General features: G+C 44.8%; 1 protein-coding gene across 3 annotated transcripts in view; it reads left to right on the top strand.

Moving 5' to 3' along the window:
- The window catches only part of CCDC102A (coiled-coil domain containing 102A), a 272,741-nt gene that overhangs the window by 68,645 nt on the left and 179,555 nt on the right, over positions 1 to 24,541 (top strand). For all 3 annotated transcript variants that reach the window (XM_069217331.1, XM_069217330.1, XM_069217332.1), the window contains exon 2: positions 16,154 to 16,262. The gene's annotated coding sequence lies outside the window, so the exon portion shown is untranslated. The remainder of the gene's footprint in view (positions 1 to 16,153; positions 16,263 to 24,541) is intronic.

Genomic DNA, 24,541 nt, shown 5'->3' with positions numbered 1-24,541 from the left:
GAGACTTATAGTCGGGTGCTCGAGCTGTTAAGCGGGGTTCCTCTTCTTGCTCATCTTCGATATTAGTCCACTTTTGACACCCTAACCTCTGGCATCCTCATTTTTCTTGTGAGATAGAGTTTATACTACCATATAGAGTTTTAAAGACACTGCTACATATACAAGTATAAGGAGCTGTGTTACATGCCATTTATATAAAATATATTATAATGTGTAATAATTAACCCCAGGTGTTTTTGAAATTAACAGCAGTGTGAAGATTAGGTGAAGCATTTTTAATGTGTTATTTTATAAAATAGTCAGTGGTCCTCTCTGGTCCTCTTCTCTCCAACCTCAGTTTTGCAGAGTTGGGCTGCGTGGTTCACCGATTTGAGGTTTTCATAGTTTCACCAGAAATCATTATGGTAGATCTGGCTGAGCTGAGGTTACAATTTACATGGCTCTGGGTTTCAGATCAAATGTTTACAAATCGCATGATTTCAGACCTAATAAAATGAGTTATACAAAAAGGACGCGATTTTTTCTACAATGTTTTGATTCTGCTCAGCAAATGAAATCCTCCCTTGCCTCTACAAATAGTTGTATGTAAGAGCCTTGCCCACCACTACGCTGGCAAGACAATTAGGTCCACGCAGGCTTGCTGTCGATCTGTCAAATGCACTATTTTATTTTTGTTCAGTAGTTTCATACAGTTCTGCGTGTCTACACCCGGCCACTGCAGAGTTTAAATCTGACACCAGTTGTAGCCAAGGCTATTCCATGGCACTTCTAGGTAATGGTTATTAAAATTCATATTATGCATGAGAGCCTGCACTCCTTGTATAAGATCCTGTTTCTAATTTCCTTATTACGGTGAAGTGGTGACCCTTCTAGTCACCTGTAATAACTTAGTTGCTCAACTGCAGGTCTTTATTACAGTTGAGTTCTGAGGTCATAAGGCCTGCTGCTAGAATCAGCAGCTAAGAAAAAGCCAGGGCACAGCTGAAGTTCAGCAAGGAAAGGCACAATGGCTTTTGGTTCCTCTGATCTTTTTTTTTTTTTTTTTTTCTTCAATGGAGAGTCATAGGTATATGAGGTGGCCCCATGTTTACTCTTTACCACATACATCTTTACAGGGACTATAATCTGTGCTTGTTTGTACATGTTCTGAGCCACAGCATTTTTCAACCTGATTTACGTTTGGATTCTAATATCTGTTTTGCAGCAATTTAATAACGGTTTTCTCAGGTGTTTATTTTGCACCACAGATTCTTTTATTCTTCATGTCTTCAAACATGAAAACTCTTTTATATGAAAGGTCGACTCCAAGGACATAAGCGGTTAGTTGGAAGGGTGAGGTATCCATGTATTTTAAGTAGGGCTCGCAGTTTTATGGTACTTATCTTTTGAACATTTCAGTCTGTATTCATTCATGTTTATTTTTAGGAATCTTATGTATATTTATCCCTATTTATTTTGTATATTTCGAATAAATGGAGTTGTAAAATTTTATATTTCTACATTTAACTGATAAACATGTACATTGATGCCTGTCATGTTTTAGCAAATGAAAAAGCCAAATGTAACAAAACACTACACCCACAGGTAAATAGCATTATGCCAGGACCTAGAGTCATGGTCGCTTATACAATATAAGGAAGAGGGCACAGGGAGTGCACCTCCTAGGGCTCTAAAAAGCCCTGGGGACCACCACCTCCTGGGGATAAATTTCATAAATATGCGGGGGCACAGACCCCCCTCCCCCCCAGGCTATATAATAAATTAAGTGGGGGACCCTACAGACCCTTCCTGGGACCTGGGGACCACAACCTCCTTGGGGCGACATTGATTATTAAAGAGGGGGTCCGTGTGGACATCCCAGCCCCAGAGACCACCACCTCACCGGGAGCTGTCAAAAAGCTCCCTGCTGGAAGCGTTGTTTTCATCCCTTTCCCTGCCCGCAGACATGCAGGCAGGGAAAGAGGTTGACAGTATTGCTCCTGCACACACGGAGCTGCATTTTCAGCAGCTCCCTGCGTGTGGGAGCAATGCCAGCTCCTGCACGGGGTGGGCTGGGTGGAACCGCAGTAGCCCTGAGGCTCCCTTGTGGTTCCCAAAAAACAAAATGTATCCCATCCTGCATATTTATGGTACATAAATACCCAGGGCAGTATTCATTCTGGCTCAAAGCTCAATTACCAGAAATTAAACCTCAACATGAAGCACATACAGATAAAAACAAAGCAGGTGCCCTAATTAAGCTCCACTTCTGTAAAGTGCTAACCATCCTAGCTTCGCGTGCATGGCCACTGAACAGCAAGTGTGTTTTCTCTGCATTTCCATCGTGCAAAGTTTTTTGTAAACCTTGAAGGGAGGTGTTTGCATCCTAGCTTTTTTTGAGTGTATGTAGCGACTGTGGCGAGTGGGCTCTTTCTTATCATCTGCTGCTGAGACCAGAGATTGTATTCTTCCTTTAAAAACCTACAAGTATGGAAAAAGGCCTAGAAGCCCAACCCTTTTGGCCCTGCCCTATATACATTAGGTATATTGAACATCTCCCCCCCCCCCCCTTCATTTTCCAAGGAAGATGGACAGCTTACTAAAAGGATCCCCAAATGCTTTTCCCGACGATTTTGGAACGTGTTCTTGATGAACAGGAATATGATCACATCTCCACCAAACAAAGAAGCACTTCATGTGTGCCATGCGGTAGACTGTGCATGCCGAAGGCATGGGGCAATGGGGTTGGGTGACAGGCCTGGCCCTGTGGCCAACCCCTGCCACACATGGGCAAAGGCCGTGCACAGCACTGAGTTGGGTGGCAATAGGGGGTTGGCTGCAGGCCCTGCGGCCAAACCCCGCCACACACGGCTGAAGGGTGTGCATGGCGCATGGTTGGGTGGTTATAGGGGGTTGAGTGCATGCAGCCAGGCCCTGCAGCCAACTGGTTGGATTAATGTAAATTAATTAAAATTACTTTATATTTAAAAAAAAACATGGAAAAAAAAGGTTACAGGCAATTTATAGCTAGGAAATACATTTTTTTTTAAAACATAGAAATTCATTAAAAAAACAAAGGTTACAGTCCTTCACTGCTAATTACACCAGGTATTGCAACACTCATGATATCTTTGATAACAGGGAGAATATCACTGTAACATTTGCAGTAACATTATTAAGAAAACTGCATGGAGGGAGCTTGAAAAAAACATTTTGGCAGAACTGTCTAGCTAGCATAACAAACACCTACAGTACACACTGTGGTAAACCTATGCCAACAAGCAATGCTTCATTTTACTACGCACCATGTGATTGAAGGTGTGAGAGAATAAGGGTGGTCTCACCTACCTCTGTCCTGCCCTCTGCAGCACATCGCCTCAAAGCTGCGACACTCGGAGGAATACTATTTACCTAGGTGAAGAACCTGGCAAGAGTCCACATTTGGCATGGAACTTGTTGGCAGCTCAGTGGGTTAAGTGCCTGTTGCTGAGATCTGTGTGTAATCCATAGGTCCCTGGTTCCAGGCCCTGTAATTTAAAGGAGTGGATTAACGTGTAATATGCAAACAAACTGCCTGTCACATAATCCCGTTCCAGTAATGTAGTTTAGCGTCTTAATGAAACTGCTGCAGGGCGTAGGGTGCAATCGACCAGTTCCAGCGCTAATAAAATAGCTCATTGGGTTTAGGCATGTGTTTTATGAGTCTTTTGCGTAACCTTCAGACAAGAGATTCCAATTCAAGTAAACCCTGTGACCTTCAAGTGCCAGATTATATGGCCAGACACATCAGTGGTTTAATGTACCTGTTACTGTACCCTACGTATGATACTATCAGTTCAAAGGTCCGAGACCCCACTGAAACCGACCTCCCCTTCCCTCCTGTACTCGGACAATATAAGTATATGTACCTTGAGTCGTAGTAGCTTTTAGTTTAGTGACATGATTTTTTTTTTTTTTACTGCTGTGTACTTTAATCGCATGTGCATTATTATAGTGAAATACTTAGGGCATATGGCTTGGTGAAATACTACCAAATATGTGCATGTGAGAATGCACAACAAAGAGCAACAGGACCGAGGACTGCAGCACAGAAGAAGCAAAGTGGGCAACGCGGGGTGTCATCTGCACGTGCGTGTCACCAAAAATACGGCTAAAAATAAAGCGGTGCCCTGTTGCTACATTAAGACACCCAGCGTTTGCTGTCACAATGTACCGTCTGGAGCAGGAATAGTTTCTGCCAGCAAAGTTGTCAAGACAACTTTTGTTTGAACCTGAAGATCCTGTAGCCTGGAGCGAACTACCAGTGGAACTGTGCACATATGGTTTGTTTATGTGCTTGCACTATAAATGGTGTGATATACAATAAAAGTTTTAGTTACTATTTTTTCTCGGTCCAGGGGTCTTTACTCTGCACAGCCCTCAGTGTTTTATTCTATGCTTTATTCCGGATTTTGCTGGTTTCGATCCACGAAAGTTCTGCAGCAAAGAGAAAATAAGTGAGAATGGAGAAGAATTGCCCAGGATCACACTTGTAAATCACATCGCTTAGCAATACAGTGTCAAAAAGAATGCATGCTCTTTTTCCAACTAACGGATCAACTCCATGAGGGATATTTCGAACAACAATAAAAAACACATCAGATTCCGAACTGGCTTAAGCTTTTAAAAAAATCTTTTTACCACGGATTTGAGGATCCAAAGTAAAAAATAATTTAAAAAAAAACGATTTTGGCCCCAGGTGAGTGTCCCTGAGGGACTCCACCACCACCCCTAAGGGGTCAGGGTATTCCTACCTTGCCCTCTTCTCTTTTTGTTTCACTTTATTTTTTGGGACTCGGCTGAGTCTGAGTCCCAAGATGGCTTCCAACACTTCCTGGTTGAAGTGCTGGCAGCCAGTCGGCTCTCAGCATTAAATCTACAGGATCAATGGGAGATCCGCGTCCCTAGATTTACACTAAATCACAAAAAGGGCACTTTCTGGACCTAGAGCTAGCTTTCTGCCAAATTTGGTGTAATTTCGTCTAGCGGTTCAGGTGGTAGTTCTCTCTAAAATCCCTTTGGGAAATTGCATGAGGAAAACGTTTTTTGTGACCCCCCTTTTTCTCAGCCTCAGATTGATGACATGCCTGTGAAATGCAGCTGAACTCACTTGTGTACTACTTTTGAAAATTTTGTGAAGATTTGTCAAATGGCACCAAAGTTATTAGCAAAGCAAAAAAAGCTATATATATATATACATACATATATACTCCCCAAAATCTTTTACATAGCGGCAAAGGAAGAAAGCAGCACCACAATCCAAGTAGGGTTTCTTTAAGTTCATGTCGAGCCTAGGCATCGCACATGCGCTATGTGCAAGCCATGCTGTATTCAGTCTATGGGCTTTAACCATGCCCACTATTGCCATTCGTTCTTTGTTGTGCTTGCCTTCCTTTTTACTGGTGCAATTTTCTAAATGTCCCTGCTTTATGTGCTTAGTTTCCTCCCACGCAATTTCATTAAGAACATTTTTGTTGGCCATCAGACTATGCTCACGCTTCCTCCTGTTACAGCGTGTGAAGACCCTTACTCCCATCTGGGCGTTGCAGCCTTAGTGTTCTTTTGATTATCCATAGCAATGCGTTCACACCACACCAGTGAAAAGGCTGCATCAAAGGTTTCAGGTTTTGTTTGTTCTTGTGCCTCTCCTTGGATATACTTAATTGAAGTTTTCCAAGCTACTTTTCCCTCCATTGCTGTTTTAGAAATAACTGCCTCGGTGTGCGTATTTTGTACCCTACAGCAGACCCACTCTCATCCACTTTGTTTTCCTCATTCTATAGTCCTCTAAACAGTGCTGCAGCTGCTTCTGTGGTTCCAGTGGTAATTCCTCATTCTTAATCCTATAGGCAATGCTGCTTCTCTGGTCCCAATGGTAATTCCTCATTCTAAGTCCTCTAGACAGTGGTGCTAGCTGCTTCTCTGGTCCCAGTGGTAATCACTCATTCTTAGTCCTGCAGACAATGCTACAGCTGTCTCTCTGTTCCAAGTGCTAATTCCTCATTCTAAGTCATCTAGACAGTGCTGCAGCTGCTTCTCTGGTCCCAGAGGTAATTCCTCATTCTTAGTCCTGTAGGAAATGCTGATAGATGCTTCTCTGGTCCTGTATGTAATTCCTCATTATTTTGTATCCTCTAGACAATGCGGAAAGCTGCTTTTCTGGTCTCGTCGGTAACTCCTCATTCTAAAACCTGTAGACAGAGCTGCTAGCTGCTTCTCTAGTCCCTGTGATAACTCCTCCTTCTTAGTCCTGTAGACAAGCTGCTTCTCTAGCCCCAGTGGTAATTCCTTATTTTAAGTCCACTACACAATGCTGCAGCTGCTCCTGTGGTCCCAGTGGTAATTCCTCATTCCAAATCCTCTATACAGTTCTGCAGCTGTTTCTCTAGTCCCAGTGGTAATTCCTCATTCTTAGTTCTGTAGCCAATGCTGCTAGTTGCTTCTCTGGTCCCGTAGGTATTTCCTCATCCTAAATCCTCTAGGCAGTGCTGCTAACTGCTCTGGTCGCAGTGGTAATTCCTTATTCTTAGTCATGTAGACCATGCTGCAGCTACTTCTCTGTTCCCGTCAGTAACTCCCCCATTCTAAGTCCTCTAGGCAGTGTTGCAGCTGTGTCTCTGTTCTCAGTGGTAATTCCCCATTCTTAGTCTTCTAGACAGTGCTTCAGCTGCGTCTGTTTATACATCTATTATACTCCAAACCAAAACACAAAGGTAAAATACATTGTCATTTATAACCACAATAGGTCTAACTCTCACAAATACAAGACCTATTGCATTGCAAATGCTTGTTCTTTATAGCATTTCCAACAGTGCAAAAATGTGAATAGATGGCTGACGCGTTTTCGGCGTTTCGCCTTTGACTGGACCATAGAGTCCATGCCCCTAAACAGTCTAAAGTGATACTGCGCGCTAGTTAATCACCACTTTCCACTAAAAACAGCTAGAGCCTTTATGCTCTCTTTTTAAAATCAGTCCAGTTCATGCCCCCATTTTGCCCATTCAGTTTACAAGTATGTGCAACAACATGTTCACCTTGGATTTTTACATGTACTCTGCCAAAAGAAAAACACAATCTCTCTCCTCCATGTTTTGAAAGCATTAACAATGTTGACTAATTTGAAAAATATTGTTTTTTTAACTTTAACCCCTATCAGTCCAAACACTCACTTTCCTCTGCCCCTGTTCATGTCCAGCTTCTCATCATATAATGTCTTTGACAAGATGTCTCAGCGTGATTGTTCGGAAACCTGAAGCTCCATCCCCCCTCCCACCCCCAATCATACTGACCAAACTATGGCCCTGTATATGTATAGTACAGTTTCAGTATGATCTTGATCAATGGCAAACAGTTTTAAATGACAAGATATTAATGGACTCACTTATACATTTCTATGAAGTATAAGTCACAGTAAAATGCGAATTTCTTTTCTTTCTTAGTGTTACTAGTTTATAAAGTACATCCATGTTTCTGTCATTATTTATGAACATAAGTCACAGTAGAGTGCTTGTACATTTATAAGAGGAACTTAATATTTTAAGTTCCTTCTAAAGTGCTAATGCGTAATAAAGTGAACTTGGTGCATTTGTATAAATTACCAGAAATATAAATCCTACATCTATTGCACACAAAGTCCAAATTTCAGCAGTAAACATCAATCTATTCCTTGTTGTTTGTAAAGTAAAATTCTATTCAATATTACATTAGTGCACCGTGATTTGTCAAAAATAAGGTGCCACATAATGGCCAAATGTGGAACATATGCTACCTCTGTTAGTTTATAATTCCTTATTTGTAGAATATCAGTACATCTCCCCTTGGTGGTACATATATCTATCTCAAAGGGTACAATGAGTCACAGAGAAGTTGAATTCCCAAAAAAGAAGTGACTCAAACAGATGAATTAGATAAAGAACCATATTAAAATCCAGCAGTGTCAACTGTGCAGCCACTAAGCACACCATAAACCATCTTATACTACCTGAGGAAGGCGGAAGCCGAAACCTTGTAGTGGAAACATTATTGTTCTGTGGTGAGTCTTCAGTTTGAGACACTTCTTTCTTGGAGATGTATATGTTTTGCACTTATATTTTGTGTATTCCACCACTACCTTGGCATCACAGCAGATTCTGTAATCTGTGGATGAGCCTCCAGATGATTCCAAGGTTACCAACAGTGACCTGGGTCTGAATAGGTTTGTGGAATTGTGATGTCATGAGAGTAAGGAATATAACGTCTGTTAAGTGAATGCACCAGATTAGTGGATTTAGAAGATGAAGCTGTGGGGGACGTACTAGGGTAGTTTACTTACCTTCTTGATCAGTACACGTGCTCTTTGCCTGTGAGATACATACGTGGTAGATAGCTAGCAGATCTGTTGTTGGTGGCTTGGTAGTTGGTTACTTGCACTTTTTGGCAAAATTGCAGCTAATCTGCAGAAAGGGGCATTTGACCTAATTGAATGGAATAATTGGACTCAACGTAGTCCTTAAACAGTTTGGAAGTGGTATTTCAGATCATCAGCTCCTTTGCAGGCATTAGAATGTGAAACTAACGACAGATTCTTCCTTTTAGTAGTGGTTGTTTCCCATAATGTGTACTTCAAGGTAATCATTGAGCAGTCCAATTATTATGGGAAAAAAGTCTGTTAGTTCATCTTTCCATTGCACCGCTTTGTAACCCATCAAAGGCTCATGTCTCTAGAGTCCTATAGTCTGTTTCCACATAGTGACAGGTCACCGAGAACTTTTTTCCTGATCAAAGTTTAAAGACCTCTCTCGCCCCAGTTGCATTGGCTGGGATACCATATGATGCTGAGCTGCAGATCATCACTTCCTCTGCTGTATCACTGCTACACAACCAGGAGCAAATGACATATTTGTTTTGCAAAGAGACATGCTGCGAGGCCCTAGGTCCTAAGCAAAGTGCATTTATGGCCTATTTATGTGGGAGTTAAGTGTTTCTACTAGTGGTAATACCCACGTGCAGAAGTAGTGCATCAAGTTGTGTCTCGGGTTGCTTTCTTTGGAAAAAAGACAGTTTGACCATTTTTCTACTAATTTCACGATTTTCAGTGGGCTGGAGAAATCAGCTCCACTAGGTGAAACAGGAAAGAATAATGTCCTCCCAGGTCTCATTTCTGACACACTATGGGGTAAATGAAGCGTGTTGAGATGTATTGAACCGCCCAGGGATTCTCACGGCTACCCGATTCTACCTTCCAAGATTAGTCCACAAAAAGACTGCTCTATACAGGGAGTGCAGAATTATTAGGCAAATGAGTATTTTGACCACATCATCCTCTTTATGCATGTTGTCTTACTCCAAGCTGTATAGGCTCGAAAGCCTACTACCAATTAAGCATATTAGGTGATGTGCATCTCTGTAATGAGAAGGGGTGTGGTCTAATGACATCAACACCCTATATCAGGTGTGCATAATTATTAGGCAACTTCCTTTCCTTTGGCAAAATGGGTCAAAAGAAGGACTTGACAGGCTCAGAAAAGTCAAAAATAGTAAGATATCTTGCAGAGGGATGCAGCACTCTTAAAATTGCAAAGCTTCTGAAGCGTGATCATCGAACAATCAAGCGTTTCATTCAAAATAGTCAACAGGGTCGCAAGAAGCGTGTGGAAAAACCAAGGCGCAAAATAACTGCCCATGAACTGAGAAAAGTCAAGCGTGCAGCTGCCACGATGCCACTTGCCACCAGTTTGGCCATATTTCAGAGCTGCAACATCACTGGAGTGCCCAAAAGCACAAGGTGTGCAATACTCAGAGACATGGCCAAGGTAAGAAAGGCTGAAAGACGACCACCACTGAACAAGACACACAAGCTGAAACGTCAAGACTGGGCCAAGAAATATCTCAAGACTGATTTTTCTAAGGTTTTATGGACTGATGAAATGAGAGTGAGTCTTGATGGGCCAGATGGATGGGCCCGTGGCTGGATTGGTAAAGGGCAGAGAGCTCCAGTCCGACTCAGACGCCAGCAAGGTGGAGGTGGAGTACTGGTTTGGACTGGTATCATCAAAGATGAGCTTGTGGGGCCTTTTCGGGTTGAGGATGGAGTCAAGCTCAACTCCCAGTCCTACTGCCAGTTCCTGGAAGACACCTTCTTCAAGCAGTGGTACAGGAAGAAGTCTGCATCCTTCAAGAAAAACATGATTTTCATGCAGAACAATGCTCCATCACACGCGTCCAAGTACTCCACAGCGTGGCTGGCAAGAAAGGGTATAAAAGAAGGAAATCTAATGACATGGCCTCCTTGTTCACCTGATCTGAACCCCATTGAGAACCTGTGGTCCATCATCAAATGTGAGATTTACAAGGAGGGAAAACAGTACACCTCTCTGAACAGTGTCTGGGAGGCTGTGGTTGCTGCTGCACGCAATGTTGATGGTGAACAGATCAAAACACTGACAGAATCCATGGATGGCAGGCTTTTGAGTGTCCTTACAAAGTAAGGTGGCTATATTGGTCACTGATTTGTTTTTGTTTTGTTTTTGAATGTCAGAAATGTATATTTGTGAATGTTGAGATGTAATATTGGTTTCACTGGTAATAATAAATAATTGAAATGGGTATATATTTGTTTTTTTGTTAAGTTGCCTAATAATTATGCACAGTAATAGTCACCTGCACACACAGATATCCCCCTAACATAGCTAAAACTAAAAACAAACTAAAAACTACTTCCAAAAATATTCAGCTTTGATATTAATGAGTTTTTTGGGTTCATTGAGAACATGGTTGTTGTTCAATAATACAATTAATCCTCAAAAATACAACTTGCCTAATAATTCTGCACTCCCTGTAGTTGGCATCACCCGCAATGGAATGCTGGTGCGGCATTAGTAGTCAGCGGTGGACCTTCATATGTATGTGGTGGGTCACCCTCAGCCACATAAGGACCAGACTGCTGGTGGTCATAGACAGAAGTTCCAGCCAATGGGATTTTCCCTCCGACAAGAGGCCTTTTTAGGGTCGAGCCTGAGTTGCATAAGCTCGCGCATGCGTATCGCAGCGAGACGCTTTAGTTCCTAGAAAAGGGCTTGGAGCCCTGTCGATGTCACTTCAGTGTGTTTCATTGGTTCGTGGGCTTGCCTAGTAAAATCTGCTTGCTTTCATTAGTGGAAGGTGTGCACACGTCATGCCTTTTCCGGTGGTTAGCCCTCCTCGAGCGCAGCGACCAAGTACAGAAAACATGCAAGGCTCGCTGTTTTCTGTCGGATTGTGGACTACTTTTTCTTTATTTTCCTAGCGCGATTTCGCTTGGCAGAAGTCGAGCGCTTTACACAGCTAATTTCACTTTTTCGGGTTACGTACATAAAAGCACTTTTGCCGATAGATGAAAAGTCGGGTTAGGAGTTTACAACGCGATCAGCTCTAACATGAGCAAACGCGAGACCCGTTGCATTGCAAATGCTTGTTGATCATTGTAGCGCTTTATTTAATGGATGCTCAGTCCGCAGTGGCCAGGCTTGCACCCGTCTGTAGATTACTGCTTACAAATTGAGGACCTTCATGTTTCTTCTTTCTGCCTTCTGTATGGTGTGAGGAGGGATAGGCAATGATTAATCATGAGAAGGGATGAGATAAAACGACGTACGGATACTGTGAGTAAGGAAGCAATTACATCACCCGATTCTAGGTCCTCTTGCAGAAACCTGAGAAGAGATAACCAATGCATCTCAATGTCTTGGGGTGGGTGGGTGATCCACTCTGACATGAAGTGGAAAAGTATACCTCTGATCGGCAACCAGTTTTTTTCACAAAATCAAAACAGCAGCTGTGGTTTTGCACAATTTTCTTAACTTTACAGATTACAAACAGAGCTTAGAACATTGCTGTAATCTCAAGGATGTGTCATTGTATATAAACTTTGTCAGTCTCTCGAAGATGTTTAACAATCACATTGGAGTCAGATGTATGCCTCATGATCTGCATTTTAAGATGCAAGAGTTTGGAGTATCTGCGCTAACTCGGCATTGGCACCTCATTGTAGAAAGTAGTTTGCTTCATTACGGAACAAAAACAAATGATGGAAATCTTTGTTTTGACTGAGATCATCTCCCGGGGCAGTAATGAAAGAGGAGCCGCGGCACAGCCTCATAAGACACACCTCATGATCACAGAAAATAGAATTTTAGCCAGAATAGAGCTACAGAAGAGATCAGTATAGCCGACCTGTGTGTCTTGCCAGGGCAACAAAACCACACAAAGCCTTGGCATATCGACTGTCTGGTGGGCAGGCATTCAAGGCTTGGATCTTTGTTTCCAGACATAGCTTAAGGCATAAGAGAGCTGTTTGGGAATGTTTTGACCCAGCCCCTTTCCGCCTTTCTTCCCTGAGGTGTAGTTTAGTTCCAGTGGCAATGGTTCAGCCTGCTTCATCCTGTGGGTGCCTTGTGTTAGAAGTTATAGCATTTTGCCTCGTGTGATGTGAACAGCACGAAAAAGAATGCACTTCAGTGCCACGAGTGAGGTTCCTTGGATGCATCGCAGCTATTTTTTTTTGTTTTAATATTGTTGATTCATTTTGCATATTGCATAAGTTTGCAACAAAAATATAAATTTCAAAAGTGGTAAGCTTGCCAATGGCACACTATTGAGTTTGCTTGTTGTCTGGTTCCCAGCAGCTCAAATTGCCCCTTTTAGGAAGCCGTGTTATACAGGGCTGCTCTAATCTAGTTTGCAGAGGAAAGTGTAGGCTAGTTTGGAATCCTTGAAAGGGTAGAAAGGTGAGAATCCTGCTGCAACCGGCTAAATGGAGCCTTAATGTCCGTGACACAAGGGTGTGGTTACCCTTAGATGAAATATTTTTCCCATCGCCATTAAACTATGGTTGAAGGGAGATAAAACGCCCAAAAGGTGATGAGAGGAATGCTTGCAATAAGTCAAACTATTGGTAATCGCTCGGGTAGAATTCCAACTCGTCGTTCTTTTGCTCATCATTTCAGCTCAGGTTGGACCCAGCCATATGCAAATTAGTCTTTACCCTACTCCAATAGGAACAGTCCGGACCCCACTGCCAGGCCTTCCCTGTCTCGGGCTGGTCAGTCGGGCGTAGCTTGGACCAGTGGCTCTGTGAGCAAGGGACACATGTCTGGGCATACCTTTGCCACTTAGAGTATTACATCATCTACATGAAATGTGATGAGAGGAATGCTGTCAATAAGTCTAACCACTGCCAATCGTTCGGAGTAGCATTCCAATCAATCATTCTTTAGCCCCTTTTTCTTCACACAGGCTACATCTGACTGGCGAGCCTCACTCGGAATGCTACAGAGTGATTGCTAGTATTTATCACATGGGTGGCGAATGCAATACTATCAGATTTATTGTTCCTAAAGGTCAGAAGACATTACCCAGCTGCAAGCAGATGGCAGTGTCTGATCGAGGAACTACTATCTGGTATCTTTTGTTTTTTCAGATTTATTAAGTTCATTTTCGTATTGTAGATATTTGTAAAAAACAAAACATTGGAGGCTTGTCAAGGCCATACCTGTTGGATTTGCCAATGCAGACAGTGCTTGTTCTGTGTGGTGACACTTTTTGGACCAGATAACAAAATCCAGAAATGTTCTGGCTTCTCTATCAGAAGGCGTCAGCACATTCAATTGGAGGATTTGCGGGCTGTACACTGTAGACTGCTTTGTTTATTAATGCTACTAGATCTTTCTGTTGTGCGCGTTATTGGACTCAATTACCAAACAAAATCTTGGTCATAACATTCAAAGAAGATGTTAAACAGAACCTCATCCTGAACACAACCAGTCTGGATTCAGACCAGCTGAAGACACAGCAGCAGCACCGGCAGACAATGCCCCTCCTCCCCTTTGACGAAAGACAGCAAGAGTCCCTGATCATCGTTGACTTGTCATCTGTATACGACACGGACAACAATGTCAATATTTCATCAGGCTTAAGGAAAGGGGAGGAGCATCAGGGATGGCCTAAGAGTGAATGAAGTCACTCATTATAAATGTATCTAACAAATAGGAATCTGATCATCTGTGTCATCTTCATACATAGAGCAGTGCTGAGTTATTCTGGAGTCCTTCATTGCACCAACAATCTTCATTATTTGCAGCTAGTTGAGTCAAGTACAGCTCTGTGTGGATTAAGTGAATACTCCACACAAAGTTATCACATTGCTGGAATGTGGTTGCGGAGTGATTGTTTAAGTTGATGCGGGTTGGTCTTTACCTTGGGGTCTTGGTGGTGGTGTGCAGAGATGCCTGTGTCTTGGGGAAGATGCGTTTTTAGGGGTAACATATACCACTTCAGTTTGGGTATGTAAGACTGTAAGATTGCTTTGAGTGCCACCTCACAGAATTTTGGTATGTAAAGAAAATGGGCTATTAGCGAATCATTCAAGAAATCCTCTCATTCTCCTGAAATGTATGGCTGGCATGATTGGGCTCTTCGAAGCAGGTAAAGCTATCACTGAACTAGTTTAATGCTGGCATGCTGTTGAGATGCCATGTGTTGGGTAGTGTGGTAGGGTAAAGACAGACTGTACCCAGCACTTTGTAGGTCAAAGCCACCAGAGAGCACAGCTGTCTGTCTGCAAAGGCATCTTGGGGACTTTCTGCTTCCCTGGGAATGCATTCCGCCCATTGCTTACCATTGGCTTTATAGTTTGTAACTCACACTTGCTTGCTTCCTATTTGCTGGCTTTGTTTTAGGCTGTACAGCAGGGCATAGCCTGTTCACCATTGCTCCTTGTATTCTTCCACAAGTGCTCACTTTCTCTGAACAAGCCTTTAAACTTTGTTCTAATCTTGTCAGATTTACTGTGCATTCAATGACTGAGTTCAAATGTAAGGCTCTGCCTTCTGAGGAAGCTTGGTGTTTACCTTTCTGTTTCTGACCTCCAAGTGAGAGGGTTTTGTGACAATCCTGCTGAGTACCCATGTGAGAGGAAAGTCTGTAGGATGTTGTTTTGTTCTAGCACAAAACACAATTTCATTCTCTGTAAATGAACGGTGTCAATATTCCTGAATATATCCGAATTAGGAAACCACAAATGAAACACTTTATTTTGTAATTCTGAAGTGTGGTGTAAAAAACATTTTAATATAATCTGAAAAAATAAATACATGTGGTGATGCAATTTCCATACATTCCTTGTCCGCTGTATAGTTTTATCAGTAAAACTGTATGTCTGTGCAAATGTAATGATAATTTCAACTGAAAATGTGTTGTCTGTAAAGGCAGTGTACTACTACACCATGCATACTTCACTCTACGACGCTCTCTGCCTTAACAGTCTACTCCAAGACACACTTCACCACTCTACTCCACTCCTGTCTACACCACTCCACTCTACATCACTTCACTCTGTGCCACTCCACACCACTTCACTCTACAAAACTCTACTCTATTCCACTGTACTCTGCCATTCCATGCCACACACTCTGCTCTGTGACACTCCACTCTGCGACACTTTAGGCCACCTCTATCTTGCTCAATACCACTCCACTCTGTCACTGTACGCCACACCAATCTACTCTGAACCACTCCACTCTGACACTTAATCCACTGTATGCTATGCCACTGCACTCTAGGCTGCTCCATACCGCTCCATGTCACTATACTTTACTCAACGCTATGCCACTCCACTCTGCTCCACAACTCTCCATTCTAATCCACAACACTCCACTCTACTCTTTTACATTCCACTCTACAACATTCTGCTCTGACACTCCACTCTGCAACACTCCACTCTGTGACAACCTATTCCACTCTGCAACACTGCACTCCATAGAATGCCCCCTCTCAGTGCCACTCTACTGTACACCGCCCTACTCCACACCACTCTCCTCTACACCACAAACCTTTAAACAAGCTGAACAGCAGCCACACTGGTGTACAACATGGTTAAAATACATTGGCAAAGCTGTAGCTCTTGCATAGCCAAGACTTATTGGCTTTGCCAATACTTGTTCTTGATTTGAGATCATGCTTCTCAGTTTTTGGAACCAAAGCTGCAGTGACAAGCATATTTCTTCTCATAGCATGGCTTTGTTCCTTCACTCCATGACATAAGCCAGGGTGTAATTTGTTTATTGGAACATAATGATGCTGTTTGAGGTCCATTCATTTTTTCTTTTCTTTTTTCTTTCAGTGGTTCAGTGTAAACGTAATTGCTGCAGCTCTTCAATTTATTTGGTCCTGTAAACATCCAGAGAAGAACACAAGACAAGTCAGAGAGAATCTCTGTGCACACTTTGATGGTAAGCGACGGCTGAGGGGTGTTCAGCAGGTCATGCCAGTCCAATTCAAGGGCGTTTTCTAATTTATAGTAAAAGATTTTTTTAGGTAGACTGAGGCAAGACTCCTAATGCACTAATGGCAACTTAAACCAATTTCTTTTGAATGCCTGCTTAAATTGGTCGCCAGTGACTTCTGGAGCTATTTTATGCCAGTTTTTTTGGGCAAAGCTGACCAGACAGTGAAGATGTCTCATTTACTTATGACTTATTGTGGAGATTCGGAAAGCTTCGCTGGGGATGCATTAAACCCATTGCTTTCTATTGGCTTTGTGATTTGTAACTCATATTTGCTTGCATTCTATTTCCTTGCTTTTTTTGCTTTAGGTTGCTAAGCTTGAGTTCGCCCCTCTCAAAAGCATACCTCATTTTCTGTATCCTTCCGAGTACACGTTTTCTGTAAACAGGTCTTTAAATCTGTTTTTTATCTTGTCTCATTTCCTGTTATTAAAAGACAAGCCAAATATCAAGCTCTGACTTCTAGGGAGCTTGTTGTTTACTTTTTTCCTCTGACTTCAAAGTGAGATAAATACATGGCAATCCTGCTGAGTAGCCATGTGACAGAAGAGGGTGTAGGATGTTCTTTGTTTTCTGGCACACAACAAAAATGAACTGTTCTGATATTTCAGAACATATCAGACTTACTGAAATACAAATATAGTACTTTTTGTGGAAACAAGTATTTGAATATGATCAAAACACATCAGTTCATTAGGTGATGACAATTCCACACATTATCGTTTGTGTACAGTAAAACTCTATCTCTGCAATGTCATGGTTATTTCACTTGAAAATGGGTTGTTTGTAATGGCAGTGCACTACCACACCATGCATACTCCACATTGCAGCACTGCACTCCGTGCCTTCCATTCTATGCCACGCCACTCTACTACATGCCACTCCACTCTTCACCCATCCGCATTGACACCCTATGACACATCACTCCACTATGCCACTCACTCCACGACACAACATGCCTCTCTACTCTACGCCCCTCCACACCACTTACCCCACTCCAATCCAGTCTACCCCAGTCTGCTCCACTCAACTTCACTTCAGTGTACTCCATTCTACTCCACCCAGGCTACACTGCTCCATTTCAGTTTACTCCACTCCAGTCTACTCCACTGAATTTACCCGAACCTACCCCATTCCACTTCAGTCTACCCTGCTCCACTCCAATCTGAACCAATCTACCCCAGTCCATCTGAACCCACCCCACTCTAATCTACCCCACTCAACTCCAGTCTACCCTGCCCCACTCCAGTTTATTCCACTCCACCTTCCCTCAATTCACCCCACTCCAGTCTACCCCACCTCACTTCAGTCTACCACCCTCTACTCCATTCTACCGCAATCTGCCCCACTCCACTCTAACTCCAATCGACCCCAATCCAATCTACCCGTCTCTACTACAATCTACTGCACTCAAACTAGCCCAAAGAACCCCACCCCAATCCACTCTATCCCAGGCTACTCCACTCGAATATGCCCCACTCCGCTCCAGTCTAACCCAACATACCCCACTCCACTTCAGTCCACTCCAATCTACGTCACTCCAATCTATCCTAAACCAACCCACTCCACCCCTGTCTACCCCACTCCATTCCAGTCTATTCCACTAACCACTCTCCAATCCAGTCTACCGAACTCCACTTCAGTCTACCCCACTCCACCCCAATCTACCCCACTCCACCCCAATCTACCACAGTTCAGTCTATCCCATCCCATCCCATTCCATTTTACCCTACTCCACTCTACCCCACTCATGTTTTCCACAATCTACCCTGCACCATTCCAGTTTACCTCAGTCCACTCCAATCTGCCTCATTCCACTCCCTGTGCCAATCTACCCCATTCCACTCTACCCCAATCTACCCCACTCCTCTGCATTCTACCCCACTCCTCCCCAATCTACCATACTCCACTCCACTGTAGTCCAATCTACCCCTCCACTCCAATCTACCACTCTCCACTTCAATCTGACCTACTCCATCCAAATCAAACCAATTCCACATCACTCCACCCCCACCCCAGTCTACTCTACTGCAATCTACCCCACACTTACCACAATCTATCCCACTCCAAGCTACACCAATCTACCTCACTCTACCCCACTCAATCCACCCCACTCAACCACACTCCAAACTACCTCACTTCAATCTACCCAACTCCAATCTACCCTCTCTATCCTATACCAATTAACCCACTATGTTGCAATCTACTCTATTCTAATCCACCCAATCTACTGCACTGCAGTCTGCCCCACTCCACTCTAATCTACCCCATTCCATGCCACCCAAATCAACTCCACTCCAATCTACCCCACTCCTCTACACTCTTTCCCAATCTACCCTACCCAGTTCCATTCTCCACTAAATCTATCCAACTCCACCCCAATCTACTCTACTCCACTCTATCCAAATCTACCCCACTCATCCCCTCCACCACAAGCTATCCCACTACAATGTACCCAGTCTGCCTCACTCCACTCCCCCGATCTACCCGCTCCATTCCAATCTACCCAGCTCTAATCCACCTAATATACTCCACTCCAGTCTACTCCACTCTACCCCTACTCCACTCAATCTACCCCACTCCACCCCAATCTACCTCGCTAAACCAGTCTAACCCACTCCAGTCTACCCCATCCAGTCTACTCCACCCCACTCCAGTCTACCCCATTCACCACACTCCACTCTAACCCACTCCAATTTGCCACAAACTACCCCACTCCAATCTATCTCAGTCTACTCCACTCCATTCTAATGTACTCTACTCTAATGCACTCTCATCTACTGCTCTCCAGTCTACCCCACTCCACCTTAATCTACCCCACTCAACTCCAATCTACCTGACCCCAACCTACCACACTCCACTCAACTCTACCCCAATTCAGAACACTCCACTCCAATTTACTTAACTCCACTCTACCCCACTCCACTCTTCCACAAAGTATCCCACTCCAATCTATCCCAGTCTACTCCACTCCATTCTACTCTAATCTAATCCACTCTCATCTACGGCACTCCACCGTAATCTACCACTCTCCACCCTAATCTACCCGACTCCACTATAATCTACCCGACTCCACTCCTCCCCAGTCCAATTTAGGCCTCTCCACTCCAATCTACCCCAGTCTAGTCTACCCCATTCTATCCTAATTTGCCCCCACTCCATCCTCCACTCCAATATACTCCACTGTACCCCACTCCTCAAATATACTCAACTCTACCCCATTCCAATCTAGCTCAGTCTACCCCACTCAAGTCTGTCACAATCTACCCTACTCCACTCCAGCCCAGTCCACTCCAAATTACCTCCCTCCACTCCAGTGTACCTCACTCCACTCCAGTTTCCACTCTACCCCAATCTACCCCACTCCTCCATAATCTATTGCACTCCTCCCCAATTTACCCCACTCCACTCCTGTAGCCCAATCTACCATTTCCACTCCAGTCTACCATATTCCAATTCAATCTAATCCAATCAAATCCACTCACCCCACTCCATCCCACTATCGAACTCCGATCTACCCCACCCCAATCTACCCTACTTTAATCAACCCCCCACTCCGGTCTACCACGCTCCAGTCTACTCCACCCCACTCCAATCTACCCCACCCCAGTCTACGCCACTCCACTCTACCCCACTCCACTCTACCCCACTCCACTCTACCCCACTCCAATCTACCTAATTCCAATCTATCCCACTTAAATCTACCCCCTCTATCCCACTCCAATCTACCCCACTACATTCCAATCTACTCTACTCCAACCCACCCAATCTACCACACTCAAATCAATCCCACTCCACTCTACCCCACATCACTCTAATCTACCCCACTCCACGCCACCGAAATCAACCCACATCTTCCTCATTCCACTCTCCCCCACTCCACTCCAATCTACCTCATTCCACTCTATCCTGATCCACCCCACTCCATTCTTTCCCAGTCTACCCCACTCCAATCTTTCTCAATCTACCCCACTCAGTTCCAGTCCCCACTCAATCTAACAACACTCCACTCTACCCTATCACACTCCACACCAATCAACCCTGCTCCACACTACCCCACTCATCCAATCTACCACAGTCTCTCCCACTAGAGTCTAACCCGCTCCACTCTCTCCCAATCTACCCACTCACTTCCACTGTACCCAACTCTAATCCACCCCACTTCACTCAGTCTACCCCATGCCACGCTACCCCCCTCCCTCCACCTCGCCCTAATCTACCACGCTCTAATCTACCTCACTCTACCCCAGTCTAACCCACTCCAATCTACCTAACCCCTTCCCAGTCTACCCCATTCTACCCCACACCAGTCTGCCTCACTCCACTCTTCCACGAACCACCCTACTCCAAACTATCCCACTTCAATGTATCCCAGTTTATCCCAATCCATTCTAATCTACTCTAATCCACTCTTATCTATCGCAGTCCAGTCTACCCCACTCCAACCTTAATCTACCCCTCTCCACCCTAATCTACCCCACTCCAAACTGTCCCACTCTAGTCTACCCCACTCAGTCTACCTGGCTCCACCCTACCACAGTCCACTGAACTCTACTCCAGTCCAACCCTATCTTCCCCACTCTACAACACTCCACTTAATCTGTCCAACTCTACTCCAATCTACTCCAGTCACACTCTTCTCCAATCACTCTCTACCCCACTTGAATCCACCACCTTATGCTCCACTACACTCCAGTCTGCCACACTCCACTGCAATCTACCTCAAACTACCCCACTGCAAACTAGCCAACTCCAATCTATATGACTGCAATCTATCACAGTCTACCCCACTTCAGTCCAATCTACCCCACTGTAAATACATCCAATCTACCCCACTCCAATCTACCCAACTCCAGTCCAATCTACTTCACTCAATCCTAATCTGCCCACTCACCCCACTCTTCCCAGTCTACCCAACTCCACCACACTAAATGCTAATCTACCACATTTCACTCCATCCCAAGCTACCCCATTCCACTTCACTCCATTGTACCCCATACCATTCTACCACACTCCACCCTAATTTACCCCACTCTGATTTACCCCACTCTGGTTCAGTCCACCCCAATCCACCCCAACTCAGTGTACCTCACTCCATTCTACCACACCAATCTACCCAACTCTAATCTACTGCTCTTCAATCCGATCTACATCACTCAACTCCAGTCTACCGCACTCCAATCTGTCTCAGTTTATCCCACTCCAGTCTTATCACAATCTGCCCCATTCCGCTCCAGTCTACCTCAGTCCTCTCAAATCTACCTTACTCTACTCCCCTCTGCACTCTACCCCCATTCTACCCTACTCCACTGCAACATACCCCACCCCACTCTACCCTAGTCTCCCCTACTCTACTCCATTCTAGGCCTCTTCACTCCAGTCTACCCCACTCCACTCAAATCTACCCCACCCCACTTCAATCTAACCCACTCCGCACCAATTGAACCACTTCCACTCTGTCACTAGCCCATTCCAGTCTACCCCACACCACCCCAATCTACCCTAATCTACCCCATGCAAATCTACCCACTCCAATCGACTCCACTGTACCAAAATCCATCCCACTCCAATCTACCCCACTCCACTCTACCCTACCCTAGTCTACCCCACTAGATTCCAATCTACCCCCACTCTAATGCACCCAGTCTACCCCCACTCTAATGCACCCAATCTACCCCACTTGATTCTACCCACTCCACCCCACTCTAATTTATCCCACTCCACGCAAATCTATTCCACTCTACCCCACTCAATTTCAAACTCACTCCAATCTATCCAACACCACTCCACTCTACCCTTCTCCCTCCACCCCAAATCTGTCCTACTCCAGTCTATCCAGATCTGCCCCACTCATCCACTCTACCACAATGTATCCCACTGCAATCTATCCCAGTCTACCCCACTCCACTCTCCCCCAATGAACCCACTCCATTCCAATCTACCCAAATCTAATCCACTCATTTTACTCTGCTCCAATCTATCTCACCCATCCCAATCTACCCACTAGAATCTACCCCACTCCATTCCAATATACTATGAACTATCCCACTCTAGTCTCTCCTAGTCTACCCCACTCTATTCTAATCTACCCTACTTTAATCCAGTGTAATCTACCCCATTCCAACCTTCCCCACTCCACCTTAATCTACCCCACGCCACCCTAATCTACCCCACTCCACTCAGCTCTAATTACAGTCTACCCCAATGCACTCCACTCCAGTCTACCGCATCCCACTACACCCCACTCCAATCTACCCATCCCACTCTACCTCACTCTACTCTACCCCACTCCACTGTAATCTATCCCAATCTACCCCACTCTGAACAAATATACCCCACTCAACTCCAGTATAGCTCACTCCAATCTACCCCATCCCTCTCCAGTCTACCCATCCCACTCTACCTCACTCCACTCTACCCCACTCCATTCCAGTCTACCCCAGCCCACTCAAATCTACAATGGTCTACTCCACTCCAGTCCAATCTACCCCACTCTACTCCACTCTACTCCAATCTACTCTACTATAATTCCAGTCTACCCTACTCTAATCCACCCAGTCTACCCCACACCACTCCATTATGCCCCCCTCCACCCCACCCTAATCTGCCCCACTCCACTCCAAGCTACCACATTCCATTCAAGCCATCCCACTCCACTCTTCCCCAATCTACCCCACTCCACCACACTATAAACCAGTCTACTGCACTCTACTCCAACCCAAGCTAACCCACTCCACTTCACACCAGTATCTGCGGGGGGCTTTGTTATGCCACAGCCTCACTCTACTTCAGTCTATTCCACTGCAATCTACCCCAGTCTACCCTACAGTACTCCATTTAATTTTGTCCCAATATACTCCTCTCCACTCTACTCCAATCTACATCTCCCCACTCTACTCCAGTCCACCCCATACCACTCTACCCCAAGCTACCTCCCTTTAATCTACACAAACCCACCTCACCCCATGCTGCAAACCTTTCGCCATGCTGAACAGCAGCCACAGTGGCCTACATCATAGCGAAAACACATTGCCAAAGCCAATATCTCTCGCATAGGCTTGTTTAATTTGGTCACTGATCTTCCTTTTGACTCTGAATTCTGTGCAGACAGACTCTAGTTTTCCCTAATTCAGTAATCTGTTGTTGATAGCTGGCCCATACCACTGTGTTTGTGGTAGCTTAGAAGTTATGGCATTGAATGTTGGTCTTTCCTTCTCCTTGGATAAGACTTTAGTTGCTAGCTTGTTTGGACTACTTTCTTTACTTTGTGTGGGCAATTTGAGTAAGCGTGAATCTAAAGTTCCTTTTTATGGGTGCTGAGTTGAATTTGCCTTTGGAGCAAGGCAGAATAACTGTAGATTTAGCCCCCTAAAGGAGATCTTGGGGTGTCATAGGTCTTGTTGTAGTGTTCATTGGTGTTGGAAAACTCTAGGACTGCAAGAAACATTTGATGATGAGTGTAACTTAAAGTCGTGCACCACTAAAAACCATAGACAAAACCAATAGGTCCCAAAGGCGACAGCTATGTGCGTGGTCAATGCTCGTACAGGACTTCGTTTGATATCTAGGCACACCTACATTCCGTGAGGTCACTTCCCTGGACCTCTGTTCAGTCATTGGCCCATTTTGGGGGAGGAGGGAGGAGACTGAAGTTCTGTCACCTTGGCAGAACCACAGTTGTCCTGTGCCCATTGAAATGGATTGCTCGCCTTAGCATTGAAAACCTTAAGACCCCCAGAATGCAGAGCCTGGGGCCCTGCCCTGAGGGTGGTCAGGGCTGGCATTGTGGCTGTTAAACCGACTCCTCTCTGATGGGCGAGCCTTCAGACTCACTGCTGAGATCCGTGAGCGGTCGGGGCTGGGGGCCGTGGACAGATGGCTTTTAAAAGGCCCTGTCGGGGCCGGGGGCGTGCTGGGGCAGTCAGAGCTCCGGGGAGACTCCGCTGCTGTCCTGGATACAGGGTGACTGCAGCCAGCTGCTTACTGTGTGCAAACAACTAGTCACTCACTGGGAGCAGGATAGAGGTGCAGTGAGCGGGAGAAGGAATGGGCCTGGGACTCGCTGACCAGGACTGAGGCTGCTGGCGGAGACCAGGTGAGCGCAGAAGAGCCGGAGACAGACATTGCATTGACTGCTGCAAGAGCACAGCGAGGCCCCAGGTATAGCTGCACCGTGTACGGCAGCGTGTCAGCCGGTTACCCGATGTGCACCCTCGCACAGAGCC

The sequence above is a fragment of the Pleurodeles waltl genome, chromosome 12 (genome assembly GCF_031143425.1).
Source record: "Pleurodeles waltl isolate 20211129_DDA chromosome 12, aPleWal1.hap1.20221129, whole genome shotgun sequence".
Taxonomy (NCBI): domain Eukaryota; kingdom Metazoa; phylum Chordata; class Amphibia; order Caudata; family Salamandridae; genus Pleurodeles; species Pleurodeles waltl.
This window is presented reverse-complemented; position numbering and strand designations above follow the sequence as displayed.